Here is an 11652-nt window from a genome sequence, read left to right on the forward strand (position 1 = left end):
TGACTACTTCACTCAAACTAGAAGAGCGGAGAGAAAATTAGTAACGGCCAAGCTTGCCCAACACCCGGAGGAGGGCCTGACACACTTCAGGCAGCTGAAAAAGCTTTAAAATAATCAGGATGTAAAACACAGAGATCAACCCACACAGGGTCTTTGTTGAGAAATTTGTCTTATTTCTTCAGATGTAAGTGGCAGGTGACCCATAGGGTTCTACATCCTTCCCCGGGTACTCAGTGAAGAAGCGGAGGAGCACCAGTGTCCAGGGCCATCAGCTTCTCATCGGGCTTGTCCTCCTGTCTGCCCATGGCCTTGCGAGATCATAACATAGACTGTGTGGTGTTTCATGCTCTGAGGCTCAGTACCTTTATTACAGTCTCAGTACCTGTTATTCATTATGAAATGGGCTTCTTCACTCCCCATACCTTCCCTTTGCTTTAGGAAATATCACGAGTTCCAAGTACTTTTCAGAGAGTTTTTGTGGGGGCAGCATTGACTGTACTCCCAATAGGTAACTGTTGTAAGTAAAGCAAAATGGCAGGAATGAATTTCCTTAACCAGACAGATGGCCTTCTGTGAAGTTCTCAGTCCAAACCCCTTGCTGTCATACATGTTCTGACTCTACACACAGTTTGTGATTTATTTACAAGTAAAGTCATGACTGGCTGATCCCACCTGGGCAGTCTGAAAGCTTTTTTTTATTCACTCAATGGACAGATGAATAAAACCTCACCTACGTGATATGCTACACGGTTGACTGATAGGAGGGATATGAAGCCCTTGGACCCTCTTTTGGCAACAACTGTGAAAGCAACTATTCTGGACCCATTTGGCAGAAACCCTTAAGCTTGTGGTTTCCAGAGCATGTCACCTACATTCCCTCTGAGAGCTAGAGTGTTTTCTGGGGAAACTATGTTCTGGTCAAAAGTGCTTCTTGACCCTCATCTTCATAGAGGTGTGTATGTAGCTCTATGTGTATGTGTATATTTTCCATATGTCTAGGGCCAGGAGGGTAGACTGGATAAAGAACAGGAAAAAACTCTGTGATCCTATAGTGTTTCATTAAAAAAATTTGTCTCTTTTTATTAGTTCTTACAGAATCTCATAAAATGTGTTTCAATCACATTCAACACACCTTAAACTCCAAGATCTGGCCTTCTCTGTAAACCCAATTTTATGTTCAATACTTTTTTCCTAAATATATGGCAATCCTCTGGAACATGGTCCCTCTACTAAGGACCACACCGTTCAAGAAAACTGGTTCTCCCTGTTCCAGTAGCTATCAACTGTCAATAGCTCCTTAGCTAAGGATGAGACTTCATGCCCAGCTTCCAGCTCTATGCTGGGATTTTTGTCTCTCTTAAGTTTTCTTACGTCATGTGCACACTGTCATACCTGCTGTGAGTTCATATGTGCAACTGCATAACTGCATCCAGAAAACACTATTTCCCTGTAGCCATCGGCTGCCCTGACTCTTTCAATCATTCTCCTCCCTCTTTCATAATGATTTCTGAGTCTTTAGAGGAGGAGGCGTGGTGTGGTTGTCCCACTTAGAGCATTCTCAGAGCATTCTCTAGTCTCTTATTATCGGCACCTTGACCAGCCGTGGGCTTCTGTGTTCCTCATTATCTACTACATGAAGAAGCTTTCTGATGAGGGTTGTGAGATGTTATGGTCTATGGGTATACCAGTACGTCACAGGAGTTGATTTACTAGTAGGCCTATTCAGGAGAGTAATTCAATGGGTTCTTTTCCATGTCCGATGACTTTTCTAACCACAGGTCCTTGACCGGATAACAGAGTCAAGCATGGCTTTCAATTTGTGCAGTAAGATTTAAATACAACTAGAAAGTCATTGGTTACTCCATGACATTCATGCCATTATTGCATCAGCATGCATGCCTTGCTAAGCCAGTCAATATTGTAGCTCACTGAGTTCAAAGCTGGGAAAGACTGGTGATTGCTTGTCTCCTCCGGTAACATGCTGAGTGCCCTCCAACACTGTGAAAGCTAGCCTGTGGGGATGAAGCTTCCAGGTGAATACCAGCTTGGTTTCTCCATGTTCTGAGACTCAAGTATTTGTCATCAAGATCCCCTGAACATTCTAAACACCTCTGCTGAGAGAAGAAAGGGACAAAAAAAGAAAAACTCGAACATGAACCTAACCACAGACACATACATCCCAATGCAGAAACACACACACACACACACACACACACACACACACACACACACACACAAATATATCTCCTCCAAAAACTACAAACTCCATAGTAATGGTTCCTAATGCAAATGACCCGAAGAACTTACAGACAGAATTCAAAGGAATAATCATAACTGTGGTTAAACAACTCAAAGTAGATAAAGGCAAACAGATGAGTGAAATAGAGAAGTCAATCCTGGATACGAACATACAGTTTGAAGTTTTAAGGCAAATCTTTATGTTCCTTATTGAAGTAAAATTCCTGATGTATACAATGATATATTTACTAAACAAGGTCCTGTAAAGAAGTTACATAGTATCCATCTAGACAGATTTTGGTTACATTTGCCTATTGATCAAATAGTTCCATTTATAAAGTTCCATACATCCAAAAAAAAAAAACTTTTGAATTTGTCCAGACTGTCATCTCTGAAAAAGTGACATTTAATTTCCCTGTATTTTATAGCATTGAAAAGTTCATGCATCTGGTAGCTTCCCAAAATAATATTCTTCACACAGGGCAATGAGCACACCAAGCTCTTTATCCACCCAGATTCACAGTCACATCTGAGAGTTTTCACTACATAGCTGAGACTTAGGAGACAGAATCCTCCTGACCATCAACACCAACTTCTGGCTCTGTGAGGTCAATTTCTCAGCCAGTTCACTGCCAATGAAAACATGCCACCAGCTTTTCCATGTGCAGCTGGCATTAGAGCAATAGATCTGTGCCACAGTGGGTGCTGTTGTAATATCCAGGTAACTAAAATCTTGTTAAAAATGCCAAACTGAGATTAAAATCCTGGTACAAGTCCATGGCAGTGATCCTGAGACTATTGTGAAAGGTGTAGTTTCCCTGATTTCTTTCTCAGCCCATTTGCCATTTGTGTATAGAGGGCTACTGATTTTTGTGAGTTAATTTCGTATCTAGCTACTTTGCTGAAAGTGTTTATCAGCTGCTGAAGTTTCCTGGTGGAATCTTTTGGGTCACGTATGTATACTGTCATACCATCTTCAAATAAAGATACTTTGGTGGTTTGTTTGGCATCCAGGTGGGGAATCCAAGCAGAGATACAGGTGAAGAAGGGTGGGATCAAGAGAGAGGCCAGTGACCCACAGGGACAACAAGAGGGTCAAAGAACAGGCAATGCCATGAGCCATGTGGTGATATACAGATTACTAGAAATTGGTTCATTTATATGTAAGAGCTAGCCAGAAAGAAGCCTGAGCCATTGGTCAAGCCATTATAATTAATACTAAGCCTCAGAATGATTAATTTTGGTGTTTTGAGACAGGGTTTCTCTGTGTAACAGTCCTGGCTATCCTAGATCTCACTTTGCAGACCAGGCTGGCCTCGAACTCACTGAGATCTGCCTGCATCTGCCTCCCAAGTGCAGGGATTAAAAAGGCGTGCGCCACCACAACCCAGCTCTAGAATGATTATTTTTTAAGTGGCTCTGGGAACCAGCAGGCGGGAGAGAAACTGGTCCAGCAGTACAGGGTGATACAAAGAAAAACATCCAGGTACATGGTAGAATTCTGTGCTAAATCCATCTGCCCTGGGCTTTCTTTGATTGGGAGACTTTAATGACTACTTCTATTTAACAAAGATGTCTGCTTAAATTACTCTCTGATCCTGATTTAACTTTGGTATGTGGTACCTATCAAGAAAATTACCCATTTCTTTAGATTTTCCAGTTTGGTGGTTATAAAATTATGCCCTTAGGAGTCTCTGAATTTCTGTGTTGTCTGTTGCTATGTCCCACTTTTAAAATGTTGTTAATTTGGATATTCTCTATCCATCTTTTAGTTAACTTTACTGGCAGTTTATCAATCTTACTGAGTTTCTGAAAGAATCAGCTGCTAGTTTTATTGATTTTTTGTAATTTTTATTTTATTGATATCAACTCTGAATTTGATTATTTTTTCATTTTTATATTTATTTATTTATTTATTTGAGACAGGGTTTCTCTGTGTAACAGTCCTGGCTGTGCTGGAACTCACTCTGCAGACCAGGCTGGCCTTGAACTCACAGAGATCTGCCTGCCTCCGCCTTCTGAGTCCTGGGATTAAAGATGTGCACTACCACCACCCAGAGTTTATTAATATCTTTACATCTACTCCTTTTAGGTGTGATTTCTTCTCTTGGTTCTAGACGTTCAGGTGTGCTGTCAAGTCACTAATGATATCTCTCCGACTTTTTAATGTAGGTACTTAGTGGTATGAACTTACCTCTTACAACCACTTTCATTGTGTCTGATAGATTCATTTGGGTATGTTAGTATCCATTTTCATTAAATTCTAGAAAGTCTTTAATTTTTTTCTTAATTTCTGTCTTGACCCATTTATCACTTGTGGTGAGTTGTTCAACGTCAACAAGTTTGTAAGTTTTCTGTTGTTATCGATAGCCAACTTTAGTCTGTTGTAGTCAGATAGGATGCAGAGTACTATGTCAATTTTCTTGTATCTATTGAGACTTGCTTTGTGACCGAGGATGTGGTCAGTTTTGGAGAAAGTCCTTGAGGTGCTGAGAAGAAGGTGTATTCTTTTGTGTTTGGATGAAATGTAAGCATCTGTCAGGCCATTTGTTTTATGATGTCAGGTAGCTCCAGCATTTCTCTGCTGAGCTTTGGTCTGGATGACCTGTCTGTTGGGGAGTGTGGGGTATTGAAGTCTCCCACTTCAATACATGAGAGTCAATGTGTGATTTAGGTATAGTAGTGGTGCGGGAGAATTGTCTGTATTCTGCCAATCATGTTTTAAATAAACGCTGATTGGTCAGACAGGAAGTATAGGCAGGAAAACCAGACAAGAAGTAGAGGTGATGCAATGAGAACAGGAAAATTCTGGGAAGGAGGAAGCCCATTCCTTCCAGTTCTTCCCAGACCACTGAGGAAGCAGAATGTGACCTGCCAGCTGAAAAAGGTACCGAGCCCTATGGCTAAAATAGATAAGAATAATGGGTTAATATAAGTCATAAGAACTATTAAGAAACCTGAGCTAATGGGCCATTTAGCTTATAACTTATGGAGACCTCTGTGTGATTTTCTTTGGGGCTAAACAGCTATGGGAACTGGGCAGGACAGAAAACCCCAACAAGCTAGCCCATCATGTTACATAGTAGAGTTTCTTTTATGAACTTGGATGCCCTTGCGTTTGGTGCATGAATGTTGAAAATTATAATGTGCCCTTGATGGACTTTTCCTTTGATTAAGTATGTAGCATCCTTCCCTGTCTCTTTTGATTAGTTTTGGTTTGAAACCTCTTTTGTCAGATACTAAAATGGCTATACCAGTTTGTTTCTCACGTGTAGTTTCTTGGAATATCTTTTCCCAAGGTGATATTTATCCTTGATGTTGAAGTATGTTTTCTGGAGGCAAAAAAAGATCCACTCTTCTGTTGCATCTGTTCTGTCAGCCCATGTCTTTCTACTGGGGAACGGAGACCATTGATATTGAGAGATATTAATGAGCAGCGTTTGTTGATTCCTGTTATTGTGTGCGTGTGTTTCCCCTCTTTTGATATGTTGATCTGGGATTATTTTATTCCTTGTATTTTCTTTGGTGTGCTTAATCTCTTTAGGATGGAGTTTTCCTTCTATTGTTTTCTGTAGAGCTAGATTTGTAGATAGATGTTGTTTAAATATTTTTTTATCATGGAATGCTTTATTTTTTCCATTTATTGTGGTTGAAAATTTTGCTGGGTTCACAGGAGGCAGGAAAGCAGGGTATCCTACTAGGATCTACCTATATCCCTGGGAACAACGACAGGGAGTGAGGACAGCCCAGAGCAGGGAGTCTGCTAGAGAGCTGGGGAGGAGACCTGGGAACTGGATGTGGAGGGGAACAGGGAGAGTGAGGATCTGAAGCTGGCCTCTCCTGCAGCTTGGCTGGCAGGATTTCAGAGAAAACCTGCTAGGGTTGGGGACTGGAACAACAGGATGAGTGGGGAGGAAGATTGGAGGGGCAGATCTAAGAGATCTGATGGAGATGGGGGTGGAGAGGAATGGGGGCTGCAGCTAGGTGGTCTACTACAGAGCCAAGCTGAGGCTGGAGGACTGGAAAATCCGCAGTACTTGATTCCTTGACTGAGTCCTTAACCCCCTTTCACTAATATCTTCCAATCCTCCTTCTCCCTCTCCTCCTCTCTCCTTCCTCTTCCTCCTCCTTCCCTGGCTCTTCTCCACTTCCTCTTTCTTCTCTTTCTCTTGTAGGGATTTGATCAAACATCACCTTTGATGATGTCTCCTAGATCACCTGCACCTTTGTAGGCGGTCAGTATACCAGCCACAGGATTGCTCTGGTCCCTCACACTGCTTCTTTCTGTGTGACCTGAGTGTTTGATTACATCCATTCCAGATTTACATTTGACTTCAGCGGACTTTCAAGAAGGATCACCACTCACTCTCATTCAGATGCTTTGCAGAGAACTTCATTTTCAAAGGAAGGATTATCATCAAAATAGAAATCTCTTCTGTAATCTGATTTTATGTCTTCAAATTCTGTCATTTCAACTCTGGACAAATAATATAGAACCTGTTTGTAGTCTTCCCCAGAGTAGGGCAGTCACTGTGGATGCCTGACAAATGTTGCTACCCATAGTTTGGGATTTTGGCAATCAATTCTGACCTCTTCTGGAAAAAAAAATTGATGGAGGAGCCTACATTTCTGTTCTACTTTTAAATTTTCCTTGTTGGGTTGTTTATTCAGTCTGTCGATCTCATTTTGAATTTCATCATTGTATTTGATTACTTCCTGCTATTCTTTCCCCCTTTCCGCAGACTTGTCCACCAACCTTGGGGCAGGAGTCGGTCTGGGTTTCTTGGGCTGAGACAGGAGCATAGGTTGTCAGTTGTGGGCCATGCAGGGAGAGAAGTGTCCAGAAGCCATCGGCCAGAGTTCAGAAGCTCACAACAGGAGAAAACGCAAACTGAAAAAAAAAAAAAAGCCAATTCACCTCAGTAGAAAACATCATTGATAGAATGGACCATTTTAAAAACAGAGTCATGGTGGGAAGTCAAAGTAGAGGAATTGGATCACTTAGTAAAGGTCAATGGGAAATTAAAAAAACAAATGAACAGAACTCAGGAGCACTTTGGGACCCCACAAAAGATCAAATTGCCAAATCACAGGCAGAGATAGAGAATACCATGCAGATAGCATGGAGAATGTCAGCAGTAACATTGTAGAAGGAAATTCCCCAAGCCTAGAGAAAGAGATGCCCACATAGGTACAAAAAGCCTACAGAACACCACAGAAACAAGAAAAGAGGTTTTGTAATATTTTAAAAATTCAGAAATAACAGAGGTGTTAATTTTAGGGTCTCACATTCTGTGTTACTTTGTAAAAATAGCTTCTTTACTTTTTTATTGCACTTAAAATTGTATTCCGTGTGTGTGTGTGTTCACACGTGTGTGTGCATGCATGTGGGCCTGCCTGCTACAGTGTGGGTATGAAGGTCAAAGGACAACTTTAAAAGTTGGTTCTCTCCTTTCACCATATGGGTCCTGGGAATTGAACTCAGGTTGTCAGGCTTGGCAGTGTAAGCTATTTCTGACTGACCCATCTAGCCAGCCCCTATTCGTAATTATTCATTAATTTACCCATTAAAAACAAACTCAGGAATGTAGAGACTGTTGCCATGGGATATGGATGTTTTATTATTTCTGTTTTCGCAAACATACTCTGACGTAGTGACAGGCAAGTGACAAGTTCAAGGAAACTCAACCTCAAGACGGTCCCTCCTGGTGTCCCACTGAGGAGACCAAGGCTCCCCACGGTGGCGCAGTGGAGATAAATGTGAACCTTAGATTGAAGGCATGGCTTCTCCCTACATTCTTCCCCCATTCTCCGTGTCAGCCAAAGCCTAGCTCCTAAGGGATGTCACCACAGCTGCCAAAGCTCCAAACAGACAGTGCACATGTCCTCCATCCCTTGTACCTCCTGATGACTCAGTGCCCTTACTGTGTGTGGAGGAGGGGCTCCGCCAGGCCAGGCAGGACTGGCAGCTCAGGACGCCCAAAATAGATGTGTGCCAGGCTGTCAAGCATAACAAGAGGAGGGATTTGTTCCTCTCTGGTGTTTTTTTCCTGTGGTCAGAGATGACATCCCACCCACCAATTACTGTAATGCAAAGCTGGACATGTAACAGAGGAGACAGGGAGTGAATTCATGAAGATAATTGGACAGATGAAAGCCGCCGTTCCCGTTAAACCCTGGAACTCACACTGGCTTTAAAAGAAGAGAAGACAAAATCAAAGGAAAAAAAAAAAACAAACCTTGTTTCCAAAGAGTGTTGAAGATAAAAATATCACTTATGTAAGTTGGAAAACAGTCGTTTCTTCATCTTAATTAACTGGAAGTCAATGCTGTACTGCAGGGGGCATCACACCATGTGGTTGAATCCACACGGCTGGAAAGAGCCACAGCAACACCGGCCAGTCCCCTGCATTGTCTCAGTGCAGAGTGAGGGCCTGGCTGCTGCTGCTGCTGGCCATGCCTGCCCACTTGCCAGGAGGACTACGGCACCAGTGTGCCTACTTTTCCTAACTCAGAAAGCCTTGTCCTTTTTGTCTGAGCAGAGGCAGGGCAGGCTTTCCCTGACACTCTGGGCCTTTTCATTTGTTCTCTATGAAACTTTACCCTCTACCATGTCCTGCCATGCAGCTGCCTGCTGAGCTACATTGCTGAGTCCGGTGGACTTTCTTGGACCTCAATTTAAAAGGCACGGTTTTCTCCCTTTCTATCTCTCAGGCAGCTTCCATGTTTTACAGCCTGACCATCCTGCTTTTTTCTCTCTCAAATTGCTTGATGAGAGAGTGTGGAGCGTGCTGCCAAGGAGGCCACGATCTCCAGAGGGGTCTTGCCTTCTTCCCCTTAGATGCTTGTGCAAGTGTATGACTTGAAGTACAAATCCCCTTTTTGAAGCATTTGGCATTTTTTTTAGTTAATGCATAAGTATAGCTTTCAGCAACATTTACAGGACCCTCGAACAATTGTTGACTTGTAGAATTATGATTAATGTACTTTTATGTATGTGTTCATCACCATTTGACGTACGACATGCTACTTCAGAAAAGCTGTGCCATGAATTCCTCTGTCCCTCTGAGTTTCCTGCACTTCAATCCTAGAGAAGGAACCCCATGATGACTAATTGATTAATAAACACTAGAGGCATATGACAAGGTTGCCCTGAGGTCAGCAGAGCTAATGAATAGTGTGAAATGCTACGGCATTCTACGGTCGGATGACAGCACATTCATGCAGAACAGGTACCACGGGATGAAGAACAGAATTTTAGCTAGCCCAAGGCTAAATGTTGCATGAACAAGAAATAACCTTTGGTGGTTGTAATTGACTTGACTTGTTGCTGAGGTAAAATGTCACTATGTGAAGGAGAGAGTTGTTCACGGTGGCAGATTCTTGATGGGACTGAAAAATGAACCTTTCATGGTAAGTTTGGGAGTTGCTCCTTGAGTGCAATAAAGCCTGCTGGGAGTGGGCGTGAATCATTTCTGTACCCGATGGAGCTCATAGAGGGGGGGCAGGGTTATATGAATATACAGCAAGACAGCAAGGGAAGCAAATTATGAAAGGAAAACCAGAGAGCTGTGCTGGCATTCTGAGATCAGGAGGAAGGAGCAGGTTCTTCTCTGGGGTCTTGGACCCTTGTGCTTCTCTGGAGTGTAATTCTTCTTTGTACGTCCCAAGGCACCCGTATTAAATCAACTTTGTTATGTCTTGGGGACAAAAACAAGGGCTAAGGAAAGAACCATTTGGTCAAGTGCTGCTGGTAATAAAGACCAAGCACTTCCCACCACTGCTCTCCTCTAAAGGAAGAATTGAAATGTGCTGTGACCAAGGGAGAAGAGCTTCCAATGGGCCAGTCGAGGAGGTGGAGGCAGTCAGCTACAAGTTCTGGGTGAAGAAAATGGGCTTTGGCAGTTTAGTGATGATCTCCAGCAGAGGGGAGTTCAGAAAGCAACTGGGCTACAGAGTCAGGGGAGCTGGGGTGATGGGCATTACACCAACCTGAGGCTGAACTGGGAGTGAATTACAGAAAGTAATTTTTAATTTCTATTATCTAATGGAAAGATAGTGGTTCTAATAGAATGCATGTATCTGGCTCTGAGTGTTGCATGATTTCCAGACTATCCTGTACATTTCATGCTTGCCAACCCCATCTCTATTGTGGAGAAGGCATCTAAAAAGACTGCAGAAGGGGGAGAAAGAAAGGCAAGGAGACACAGTAACTTGGGAGTGAAATGACAGGATGGTCTGGAGAAACCCCTGTGAGAAGCTGACCTTGGGGCAGGATCTTGCAGAAGCCAGGAGAAAGCTCTCATGATGGGACTCTAGAACATTCTAGTGAAAGAACACCAGAGGGAGCAGCTTGTGGAAGACAAAACAGAGATGCCAAGTGTCCAGGGAATGTCAACAAATCAATGGACTTGGATCCATGACAGCAACACACAGAAATGGACCAAACTCACCAGTTAGGAACAGATGGGCACATTGGATTTGAGTCTCTCCTTTGTGTGCTGCTCTGAAGCTATCACAGGATGAGTGAGGAGTGCAAAAAAAAAAAAAAAAAAAAGAGACAGATGCTTTTCACTAAATGATGGCTCATCTAAAACAAGGACAGACAAAACCTACCGAAGGCAAACCGAGACAAAATGTAAATCGCAAGGCAAACCATATCTCACGCTACTAAAGGAAAAATGAAGTCCCCCTCTCCATCCCCACTAGAGAATGTCTTTGAAGAACATATGTATCAATCACATGTACCTTTGGAAATGAGCAATGGTCCACACAGTTAGCTGGCTGTGGTGGAGGTTGTCATTAGACAGTTTATGAAATAACTTCAAGGATATTGGTAAGTTTTTAAGTATTTTAAGCTGGGTGGTGCACTTGTAGGAATGATATAATATCATGATATGCCTTTTTATGTCAAAAATTATCCATAGGGGGCTGAGGAGTTGGCTCAGTGGGAAAAAAGCATGTCCCAAGTAGACCTGATAGCTGAGTTCTAACCCCAGAGCCCATGGTGGAAGGAAGGAAACAACTCTTGACAGATTTCCTCCGACCACCATGAGTACACACGGAGACACACTCTGCACACGCACACACATATGCACACACACACTCACATAATTAATGAAAAGTTTACATCACATGAAAACAAAAACAAGAGCAAAATCCATTAAGTTCTTGCTGGGGATATTGATCACTGGTAGAGTGTTTGCCCAAGATGCTTGAAGCCCTGGGTACAACCAGCTCCCAGGTCCACCGCCGCCGCCCCCGCCCCCCCCCCCAACCCAAAATAAAGCAAAATAGAAACCCCAAGGTTAAGCCACTCCCCCAAGACATTATATATGGCCTTTAAAGTGGAACTGTGGACAGAACAGAACTCCGGGGAGCTGCAGGTTGCAGAGCGTTGCTGGGGAGAAAGAA

The 11652-nt window shown here is 42.8% G+C and overlaps 1 pseudogene; it reads right to left on the reverse strand.

The window, feature by feature from the left end:
- Positions 1–2530: 2530 nt before the first annotated feature.
- Positions 2531–7123, reverse strand: LOC146891859 (protein SET-like; annotated as a pseudogene).
- Between the last annotated feature and the right edge of the window lie 4529 nt (positions 7124–11652).

The sequence above is a fragment of the Myodes glareolus genome, chromosome 13, assembly GCF_982192425.1.
Source record: "Myodes glareolus chromosome 13, mMyoGla1.1, whole genome shotgun sequence".
Classification (NCBI taxonomy): Eukaryota; Metazoa; Chordata; class Mammalia; order Rodentia; family Cricetidae; genus Myodes; species Myodes glareolus.